General features: G+C 50.4%; 1 long non-coding RNA gene across 1 annotated transcript in view; it reads right to left on the bottom strand.

The window, feature by feature from the left end:
- Nucleotides 1–2385, bottom strand: part of LOC118283174 — a 5015-nt gene extending 2630 nt beyond the window's left edge. Inside the window, exons 1-2 of the long non-coding RNA XR_004784442.2 lie at nucleotides 2040–2385; nucleotides 550–1942 (exon numbers count right to left, since the gene is read on the bottom strand). This is a non-coding gene — a long non-coding RNA (uncharacterized LOC118283174). The remainder of the gene's footprint in view (nucleotides 1–549; nucleotides 1943–2039) is intronic.
- Between the last annotated feature and the right edge of the window lie 8674 nt (nucleotides 2386–11059).

Here is an 11059-nt window from a genome sequence, read left to right as displayed (position 1 = left end):
CTCTGTACAGTAACTGATCTCTGTATCTGATCTCTGTACAGTAACTGATCTCTGTATCTGATCTCTGTACAGTATCATATCTCTGTAGAGTATCTGATCTCTGTACAGTAACTGATCTCTGTACAGTATCTGATCTCTGTATCTGATCTCTGTACAGTATCTGATCTCTGTACAGTAACTGATCTCTCAGGACGAACTGATGAAACTCTGATGTTTTCGTTGAATCTTCACTTTGACTCGTTCGCACATATTTTGTTGCAAATTGAAATAATGAACTCTTCGGAGCAGAATTTTCGTCTGGTGAGGTTTCTTTATGAAGACGCGTAATTAATGTTTAATTTTGAGGCAACTGCAGACGTTGAGATTTCTGTTGCTGCTGCACACGTTTAAATATTAATGACTTCAGTCACAATAAGAATCTCTTTCTCTTTATGAAGAAAAACTCATTTATTTCTTCTCTTTCATTTTCTCCTCAGTGTCTCTGAGCTCGAGTTTCAATAAAGAGTTACTTTAGTTTTCACTCGCGTGTGTTGGCGTGTTGAACTGTACCTTGGTCCCTGACGAGACGAGGTCATGTGACCTGCGGCTGTGATGTGGCTGCAGAGCTTATGTCCAGTTTTCATTAGGACAGGGAATAAAGGAGCAGAGTGGGACGTCTGTAATCTTGAACCGATCTGTGAAGAAACTCTGATCTGTTGTTGAAGTGATTCAATTTACTTACTGTACTTACTGTAAGACGTAAGAGGATTTAAAGATGAATCTCAAGTGAACATCAGTGATCATCTCTTATTGTCCAGATGCTCCTGGATCAGATCTGAGCCTGAGGTGACACGTGTTACTGGTCCAACTCTGACTGAGTCTGGTTCTGGTTCTGAACCTGGTTCTGGATGTGTCCCCTGGACTTAACCCTGAGCTCTGATTCTAGAGTCCTGCACAAACCTGAACGAAGTTCACCGCTGCTGTTTCTCAGGGTTCAGGGTGGAGGACTGGAAGGGTCAGGGTGGAGGACTCGTTGAGGGTGGAGGACTGGATGGTTCAGGGTGGAGGACTCGTTGGTTCAGGGTGGAGGACTGGATGGTTCAGGGTGGAGGACTGGATGGTTCAGGGTTGAGGACTCGTTAATTCAGGGTGGAGGACTGGATGGTTCAGGGTGGAGGACTAGATGGTTCAGGGTGGAGGACTGGATGGTTCACGGTGGAGGACTGGATGGTTCAGGGTGGAGGACTAGATGGTTAAGGGTGGAGGACTGGATGGTTCAGGGTGGAGGACTAGATGGTTAAGGGTGGAGGATTGGATGGTTCAGGGTGAAGGACTTGTTGGTTCAGGGTGGAGGACTGGATGGTTCAGGGTGGAGGACTGGATGGTTCAGGGTGAAGGACTTGTTGGTTCAGGGTGGAGGACTGGATGGTTCAGGGTGGAGGACTGGATGGTTCAGGGTGAAGAACTTGTTGGTTCAGGGTGGAGGACTGGATGGTTCAGGGTGAAGGACTTGTTGGTTCAGGGTGGAGGACTGGATGGTTCAGGGTCGAGGACTTGTTGGATACTTAGCCAGACATGCTAACCTTAGCTCATGTTCATGCAGACAAACAGCTGAAGTCTTACAGTTTGTCATCAGGTGTGAGCTGCTAGGGACCCTGAACACCACACGAGGCGTTCAGGGTCACATGTTGAGGAGATGAGTTGTGATGTCTCCTGATGTTTTTTGGCCAAAAACTGTTGTTTTCAATTATTCATCGGGAGCGACACACGACAACATGCTAATTAGCATCGTGTCAGCATATGTCAGGCAGCAATTATGTAAATCCCTGTGAGCGTTTCAAACGCACCCTGTCACCTTCAGCGGCGGGACGACGGATGGTCACATTAACGTGGGGCTGGGAGACGAGCGGGTGAAGTGGTCGGTCTGTTACCACGTCACGTCAGACCGGACGGAGGCTCGGTGCTGCCACAAGACAGAGAAGATGAAATCTGATCATTCATATGAATTAATTCAGTGTTTTGACGTGTGCAGGCGTCCGTACAGATTCTTCTTGTGTTACCTTCAGGATCATTTTTCTAAAAGAAACTTTCAGTCGTGTTTGTGTTTCGTCTCGGCTGATCTTGGGTCAGTGTCTCTCTCTCTCTCTCTCTCTCTCTTTGTCTGTCTCTCTCTCTCTCTCTCTCTCTCTCCACCCACCTCTGGTTCCTCGGCTCCCCTGAGCAGCCAATCAGAGGCGGCGTGTGGCGAGGCCTCTCCTCACGGGGGGAACTAATGTTCTGAGCCCCCGGTTGGAGGAAATGCACCATTAAAGGGCATATTTAAGCACATTTGCAATCCTTAGAAGAAGGTAACGGTATTTGATTTGCCCCGGCTCGAAGGAGAGTCTTTAATGTTGTGTCCACGGGACAAACGCACATCAAAGCAGAGGACGTCCTGACGCCCAATCAAATACTTGTGGATTAAGGGGGGGGGGGGGGGGGGGGGGGGGGGGGGCAGGTGGCCCCCAGACTGTCCTCTGTGGCGGAGCTACTGGGCACGACGCCGCCTCACTGAGCGCGCTCCAACCGCCGCCTCGTGCTGAGATATCGTTCCCCAGGATGCAAATTAAATCCAGGCGACCCCCCCCCCCCCCCCAGCCTTATCACTTAGGAGGAGTCTCTCTCTCTGAAAGGTGACGAGCTCACAGTCATTTATGTATCTGGTGCAGCCCCCCGCCCCCACGTCTTTGATGTTCCACAGGCAGAGGATCAGGTCTAACCCCCGGGGGGGTTATGTTATTATGTTTTTAATATGTTTGTATCAGAATAATGTTTTTTGTTTTCACTTTTCTTCTTCATGAACCTTCGAGTCTCTGACTTCAGTCATCCTGAGTTCAGACCTGGTTCTTGTTCTGGTCTCAGGTTCTGGTTCTGGTTCTGGTTCTGGCCTCAGGTTTTGGTTCTGGTCTCAGGTTTTGGTCCTGATTTTGCTCTCAGGTTTTGTTCCTGGTTCTGCTCTCAGGTTCTGGTCCAAGGTTCTGGTCTCAGGTTCTGGTCCTGGCTCTGGTCCAAGGTTCTGGTTTCAGGTTCATGTCCTGGTTCTGGTCTCAGGTTCTGGTCCTGGCTCTGGTCCAAGGTTCTAGTTTCAAGTTCTTGTCCTGGCTCTGGTCTCAGGTTCTTGTCCTGGTTCTTGTCTCAGGTTCTGGTCTCAAGGTCTGGTCCTGGTCAAGGTTCTGGTATCAGGTTCTGGTCCTGGTTCTAGTCTCAGGTTCTGGTCCTGGTTCTGGTCCAAGGTTCTGGTTTCAGGTCCAGGTTTCAGGTTCTGGCCTGGTCCTGGTTCTGGTCTTCTGGTTCTGGTCCTGGTTCTGGTCTCAAGGTCTGGTCCTGATTCTGGTCAAGGTTCTGGTCCTGGTTCTGGTCAAGGTTCTGGTCTCAGGCTCTTGTCTTGGTTCCAGTCTCAGGTTCTGGTCTCAGGTCCTGGTCCTGGTGGTGCGTTCACTGACACGTCTGAGGAGCCGTGGGAACAGAGGGATCATCAGTGCGGAAACATTTCGGTCTTGGGTGTTTCCTCCTCTCTCTGGCTCTGGTTCTGGTCCAGATCTGATCCACTTAAATCACGCTGGAGGTTTTGGTCGAGTTACATCATGGTGAGAAAAAATTAGTCTGATTAAATTTAATCCAGCAATGAAAATTTAGAGGCTCATTATTTTTATGTTCCCACAGCAACTTTGAATGATCCAAGACGTTTGTCTTCCTCTGAACCAGGACCAGGACCAGAACCAGGACCAGGGTCTGATCCGACTCCACATCAGAACTCTTTGTTCAGATTCACAGAGGAACAAAGCAGAAGGTTAACGTTTTACATCGAAATTAAAAAATTCTGATCTGTGTAATAATGAATAATAATAATAATAATAATAACATATGAATAAATATATATGAAGTTTACATCAATGAAACTAACGTGACAATAATTCAACATCTAATCCAATCATTAATCTGAAATAAAGAAAAGATGTTTCATATAATTCAAAGACTGTTAATTAGGATGGATGACATCTTTCTGTTTTATGATATTTATCTTCATTGATCAAAACATGACTCAACATCATCAGTGTCAAAGTAACGACATTAAAATAAACAAGTTGAGCTGAATATTTATTATTGATAATATTTTCTACATGATTATTTTTTTCTGATGAACATTGCTGTGTTTCCCATGATGCTTTGTGTTCCAGCTCTCAGCAGGAGGAGGGGGGGGTCCCTCTGGTCTCAGATCTATTAATCCAGATCGCTGTGAGCCGGTGCTCCAGTCGGCCCGGGGGTCCAGGCCCGCCATCTCCTCCAGGTAAACATTAGCATAGTAATTAGCCTCCGCTAATTCAGCCAATTAGAGCTGCGCTGTTGTTTCCTGAGTCGCCCCCCAGAGGAGGAGCCAGAGGAGGAGCCGGTCCTGGACCAGGGCCAGAGGAGGACAGGGTCCAGGACCGGAGCCAGAGGAGGAGCTGGTCCTGGACCGGAGCCAGAGGAGGACAAGGTCCTGGTGGATATGCCTCACAAGCTGATGGTTCAGAGATACGGAAGAAGATCTGGATCTGAAGAACCACTTCAGTCAAAATGGTTTCTCTTCTTCTTCTTCTGCTTCCTCTGCTTCTTATCCTCCTCCTCTTCCTCTTCGTTTCCTCTTTCTCCTCCTCTTCCTCCCTCTCTTTCCTCTTCCTCCTCCTATGCCTCTTAATCCTCTTCCTCCTCCTTCTCCTCCTCCTCTTCATCCTCCTCTTCCTCCTCCTCCTTCTCCTCCTCCTCCTCCTCTTCATCCTCCTCTTCCTCCTCCTCCTCCTCCTCCTCCTCCTTCTCCTCCTCCTCCTCTTCATCCTCCTCTTCTTCCTCCTCCTCTTCCCTGAACTTCATGATTCCATAACATAGTTTTTTTCTCTCTCTCTGACTTGTCTGATTGTTTTTTTCTTCTACAGATTTAAAAACTGTTATTTCAGTTAATTCTAAAATGCTAATGAGGCGTGTTCTCCCTGGTTGTTTGGTGTCCTCGGTTACCATGGAGACGGAGTCATGTAAGCCTGAAAGTGGGCCGCGAGACGACAACAGTGAGTTCTGTTGGGTCATGTGACTCTGAGGAAAACAACAGGAAACTGTGACCCGATGATTCTGTCCCTGACCCGTCGTGTTAGCCGTTAGCTCTCAGTAGAAGCTCACTCTTCCTCCACAATGACGAGCAGAACGAATGATGTCACACGTTGTTTTGACTCAACGTCGTGTTCTTGTGTTTGAATTTGTCCCATGTGCGAGTTTCCTGTGAAACCTTCACGCTCACACAACCTCCAACACGTTGATCTGACTCCTCTGTCGTACCGCTCAGCGACTCTCTGGATCCCGGAGCTCGTTAGCGTGACAGTGAACTGCTCGTGAGAATCGTTTGAAATGCAAAAACATCCAGTTTCTATATTTCATCAAGAAGATTTTCATGTTTAATAAATGACGGACTTTGTTCTTCATTAACCACAAACACACAATCAGGAGCCGGTTAGTGTTAGTGTGATGTTCAGATGTGATTCACTACGGTTCATTTCACAGTTTGTCCTGTGAGGACGGACTCTGTCCCACAGTTTTTCCCTCGAGGTCGGACTCTGAACACTGTGATTCATCCGATTCCGAGTCTTTAACATTTCAGATTAATGACAGTGTCCTCACCATCTGTCCACTGCGACGCGCTGACGGGCATCAACAATATGTCTCTCCCACCAACGGCAAAACTAATGAATCAATCATGTCTTTTATGTCACAGACACGTTTAATATGTCACTGCTGAGAACTGCTCACGTCCCACAGAGACAGTGTCCCCTCAGTGACAGAAGAGGTGACCATGGCAGCTGGTTCCTACCTGTTCTACCTGTTCCAGCTGTCGGACACGTGGTCGAACACCCTGTCTTGTGTTCTGGACGCTGTGGGACCAGCGAGTCCTCTGACTGTGCCGGGGCGGCAGGTCCTCACAGGCCTTCAGGACCCTGTTCGTTCCCCTCGAGCACGAACGCAGCAGATGTCTGCGTGCACGGCGAGCTGGCAGCCGGCGCAGGTGGCAGATGCCACCAGGTCGCTGCCAAACGCCGGCAGTTGGACACAGATGGAAGCGTCACGTTCGGGGACGAGGCGACGGAGCGACGAGTCCCCGACCTGCTGCTGCTGGAGGTGGAGCTCAGAGGAATGTGTGGACGACGGGTCGCGTCCTGCTCGTCCGTCCACAGTACGAGGACAAACAACGACAGACCGGAGGAACCGGAGGTGAACACTTTCTAAAACTGTTCTCAGTGACATCATCAGTGTGAGACAGGTGCTTGTGCTGTTTGTTGGTGTGTGTGTCACTGTGAACACACACACACACTCACTCACTCCTGAACAGCAGCGAACGACATCTGTTCACATCTCAGATTAAAAAACACTTAGTGGTGAATTTGGGCGCCTGCGAGGACAAATTAAAGATTCTCCTCAGTGGGATTACGGGACTTGATCCGAGCGGCAGGTTCATCATCCAACATCCAACTTCAATCACGGCAGAACGTTCACCTCGTCAGCAGCACGGGGGTCAGAGGTCAACGTCAGGACCAAAGAGTTTCTGGTTTAAAAGCAGAAAACAGATGATTCAGACAGACGTTGTATTAGTAGTAGTATTATCATACTATTAACGTCAATCTGTCAAGACTCTGGGTCCAGGGCGCGACGACAAACAGACGAACGGGGTGTTGACGGGGCGGTGGTGGGGGATCGGGGGCGGGGGGTTGATCTGCCGGATGGTGGAGCAGGACTCTGGACTCTGGACTCTGGGGACGGAGGTTTAGCCACATGGTGTTTTAGGCCGATGTGGACAGCAGAGTGGGCGGGGCCAGTGGCTGAGGACCCCTCCAGATGAGATGAATCAGAACAGAGACACTTATGGAGGTGATGATTGACAGGTCAATCAGATGATGAGAATCTGACGACCAGACGTGAAGCAGCAGCTTTGAGCGAACGGTCGAGTCTTGGAGCGACAGACGAGCGACAGACGAGCGAACGGTCGAGTCGTGGAGCGACAGACGAGCGACAGACGAGCGAACGGTCGAGTCGTGGAGCGACAGACGAGCGACAGACGAGCGATAGGTCGAGTCGTGGAGCGACAGACGAGCGAACGGTCGAGTCGTGGAGCGACAGACGAGCGACAGACGAGCGAACGGTCGGGTCGTGGAGCGACAGACGAACGACAGACGAGCGAACGGTCGAGTCGTGGAGCGACAGACGAGCGACAGACGAGCGAACGGTCGAGTCGCGGAGCGACAGACGAGCGACAGACGAGCGAACGGTCGAGTCGTGGAGCGACAGACGAGCGACAGACGAACGACAGACGAGCGAACGGTCGAGTCGTGGAGCGACAGACGAGCGACAGACGAGCGAACAGTCGAGTCGTGGAGCGACAGACGAGCGAACGGTCGAGTCGTGGAGCGACAGACGAGCGACAGACGAGCGAACGGTCGAGTCGTGGAGCGACAGACGAGCAACAGACGAGCGAACGGTCGAGTCGTGGAGCAACAGATGAGCGACAGACGAACGACAGACGAGCGAACGGTCGAGTCGTGGAGCGACAGACGAGCGACAGACGAACGACAGACGAGCGAACGGTCGAGTCGTGGAGCGACAGACGAACGACAGACGAGTGAACGGTCGAGTCGTGGAGCGACAGACGAGCGACAGACGAACGACAGACGAGCGAACGGTCGAGTCGTGGAGCGACAGACGAACGACAGACGAGTGAACGGTCGAGTCGTGGAGCGACAGACGAGCGACAGACGAACGACAGACGAGCGACAGACGAACGACAGACGAGCGAACGGTCGAGTCGTGGAGCGACAGACGAACGACAGACGAGTGAACGGTCGAGTCGTGGAGCGACAGACGAGCGACAGACGAACGACAGACGAGTGAACGGTCGAGTCGTGGAGCGACAGACGAGCGACAGACGAGTGAACGGTCGAGTCGTGGAGCGACAGACGAGCGACAGACGAACGACAGACGAGTGAACGGTCGAGTCGTGGAGCGACAGACGAGCGACAGACGAACGACAGACGAGCGAACGGTCGAGTCGTGGAGCGACAGACGAGCGACAGACGAACGACAGACGAGCGAACGGTCGAGTCGTGGAGCGACAGACGAGCGACAGACGAACGACAGACGAGTGAACGGTCGAGTCGTGGAGCGACAGACGAGTGTGACCTCGTCTCCCTCTGAGTTGGACGCAGAGTGAGACTCTCGGAGGCTCAGGGAGGCTTTGATTAAGTCCTCTGAGCTTCATTAAAAACCATGAAAGCTCATTTTAGAGACAGACCCTCCCCCTCCCCGACTCCCATCTCACCCCCACCACACCACTCATCACACACACACGTAAAGATTAATTCCTTCACATCGATGTCCACATACCTTTGGACACAGTGATGTCATCAGGACAGACTCCTGCTGCTGAATGCACTGCCCCCCCCCCCCCCCCCTCCTCAGTCATCAGGATCAAAACCAAAGTTAATTTCCATGTGTGAAAAATATGGAAATGTAAAAATAAGAAGTGGTTTCATTTTTTTTCCCCAACTGACAGACAGCAGCCAATGACCTCGTCACTGACGTCTGTGACGTCATCGAAGCTCTTGTCACTCAACTTTGAACTGTCCCGCCCCTCATTACTGATCACACATAGAAATATGATTTAGACCTGTGTGTGTGTGTGTGTGTGTGTGTGTGTGTGTGTGTGTGTGTGTGTGTGTGTGTGTGTGTGTGTGTGTGTGTGTGTGTGTGTGTGTGTGTGTGTGTGTGTGTGTGTGTGTGTGTGTGTGTGTGTGTGTGTGTGTGTGTGTGTGTGTGTGTGTGTGTGTGTGTGTGTGTGTGTGTGTGTGTGTGTGAGAGAGAGAGAGAAACAGGTGTGACCTGTGCAGCAGCATCAGTCACAGTGAAAACACAAAGAGAAGAAGAAGCTGCTTTGTTCCTGTTTCCACGGTGAAGCTCCGCCCCCTGCTGGACGCTCTGAGACACTACAGGTACAAACTCATTAACCAGTCACAGCTTTTATTATCAATCAATCAATCAATCGACAGACACATTCACATGGAAAAACAAAAAAGATAACGACATAAATTAGAAATAAAACTATAATCATAGAAAAGGTGACACACATTCACACATCTGACAATAAATCATGTGAACAGACGAAAAATAGAAAGTAACTACACACAAAAGACAAAATCTTTATTATCACAGCTGTGTGAGGACCGTGTGTGTGTGTGTGTGTGTGAGATAAATCCTTCAGATCCTGTCTCACATGTTAGAACAGCACCATCTGCTGGTCAATCGTTGATGCTGCGTTCTGATGTTTGATTTGACTAAAGTTAGAAAATAAAAAGTCAGAAACAGAAGAACAATGTTTTGAACGTGTGAAAGAATCGAATTGTCTGTGTGGAGGAGGTGGAGAAGAGGAGGGAGAGGAAGAGGAGGGAGAGGAAGAGGAGGAGGGAGAGGAGGAGGAGGAGGAAGAGGTGGAGGGAGAGGAGGAGGAGAAGGAGGGAGAGGAGGAGGAAGAGGTGGAGAAGGAGGGAGAGGAGGAGGAGAAGGAGGGAGAGGTGGAGGAAGAGGAGGAGGAGAAGGAGGGAGAGGAGGAGGAGGGAGAAGAGGAGGAGAAGGAGGGAGAGGAGGAGGGAGAAGAGGAGGAAGAGGAGGAGAAGGAGGGAGAAGAGGAGGGAGAGGAGGAGGAGAAGGAGGGACAGAGGAGGGAGAAGCGGAGGAGGAGGAGGAGAAGGAGGGAGAAGAGGAGGAAGAGGAGGGAGAGGTGGAGGGAGAGGTGGAGGGAGAAGAGAAGGAGGGAGAGGAGGAGGGAGAAGAGGAGGAAGAGGAGGAGGAGGAAGAGGTGGAGGAAGAGGAGGAGGGAGAGGAGGAGGAGAAGGAGGAGAAGGAGGGAGAGGAGGAGGAAGAGGTGGAGAGGAGGAGGAGAAGGAGGGAGAGGTGGAGGAAGAGGAGGAGGAGAGGAGGAGGAAGAGGAGGAAGAGGTGGAGGAAGAGGAGGAGGGAGAAGAGGAGGAAGAGGAGGAGGAAGAGGTGGAGGAAGAGGAGGAGAAGGAGGGAGAAGAGGAGGGAGAGGAGGAGGAGAAGGAAGAGGAGGGAGAGGGAGAACATTGTTGGAAAGATTTGGTAATAATCTCAATAAATGTGTGTCCGGTCGTCTTTAGACAATTTCATGTTCAGGTTACGCATTTAGATACACATCACTATATCTCCTGGTGTCTTTCATTCCCAGTAGAAATTCATATTGAATACTTCATAATTTGCTGATACCAGCTGCTACACGCCACATGTGGATAAAGTAGATAGATATAAACATTAGAACTGAAGAAGCCGAACGAAGTGTGAAGGAGAAGTAAGAGACGGACGAATGAAATGAGCCACGCTGACTCAGCATTAATATTATTATTTTATTGTTGTTGTTGTTGTTGTGGTGATTACTTGTGAGTAACGAACCTGATTGAGCTCATTGAGTCTTTAAATCATCATCGTAACAATTTTTACTGTCGTTTCTTCACGTTGTCACTTTTGATGAGTCACATGATCTGAACTGCTACGATCAGACAGAATCATGAGGAGGATGAGGAGGATGATGAAGATGATCGACAGCTGAGTGTCTCAGTGAAGTGATAAAGGGGCGGGGCTGAGTTGTGTAAACAGTGAGAGCTGGTGTGTTGTAACGGCCAGCTGGGGGGGGGGGGTGACTGACAGGAACAGCCTCTGACCCTTTTGGTCCTCGTCTGTTTCACGACTCTGAGACTTTTAGTTTCTTCTCCTCAGACAAACGTCTTTAACTCAACAAACCAAACCGTTGCTCACTCGAGTCGTTTCACCACCAACGATCTCTGATCCACTCCAGATCCAGTCGGGATCAACGGTGACGACTGACGTGGGGGAGGTTGTGTAAATGGCTGCCATGTCCCATCATGCCCCCTGAGGGTCCCGAGGGCCAATGGGCAGCGAGCGTGGGGCGATGATGCAGGTGCTCCCCCTGGTATATAAGGCTACCCCACCGTCTGGGCCCT

This window comes from Scophthalmus maximus, chromosome 14 (assembly GCF_022379125.1).
Source record: "Scophthalmus maximus strain ysfricsl-2021 chromosome 14, ASM2237912v1, whole genome shotgun sequence".
Classification (NCBI taxonomy): domain Eukaryota; kingdom Metazoa; phylum Chordata; class Actinopteri; order Pleuronectiformes; family Scophthalmidae; genus Scophthalmus; species Scophthalmus maximus.
Note: the sequence above shows the minus strand (reverse complement) of the source record. Positions and strands in the feature narration are given on the sequence as shown.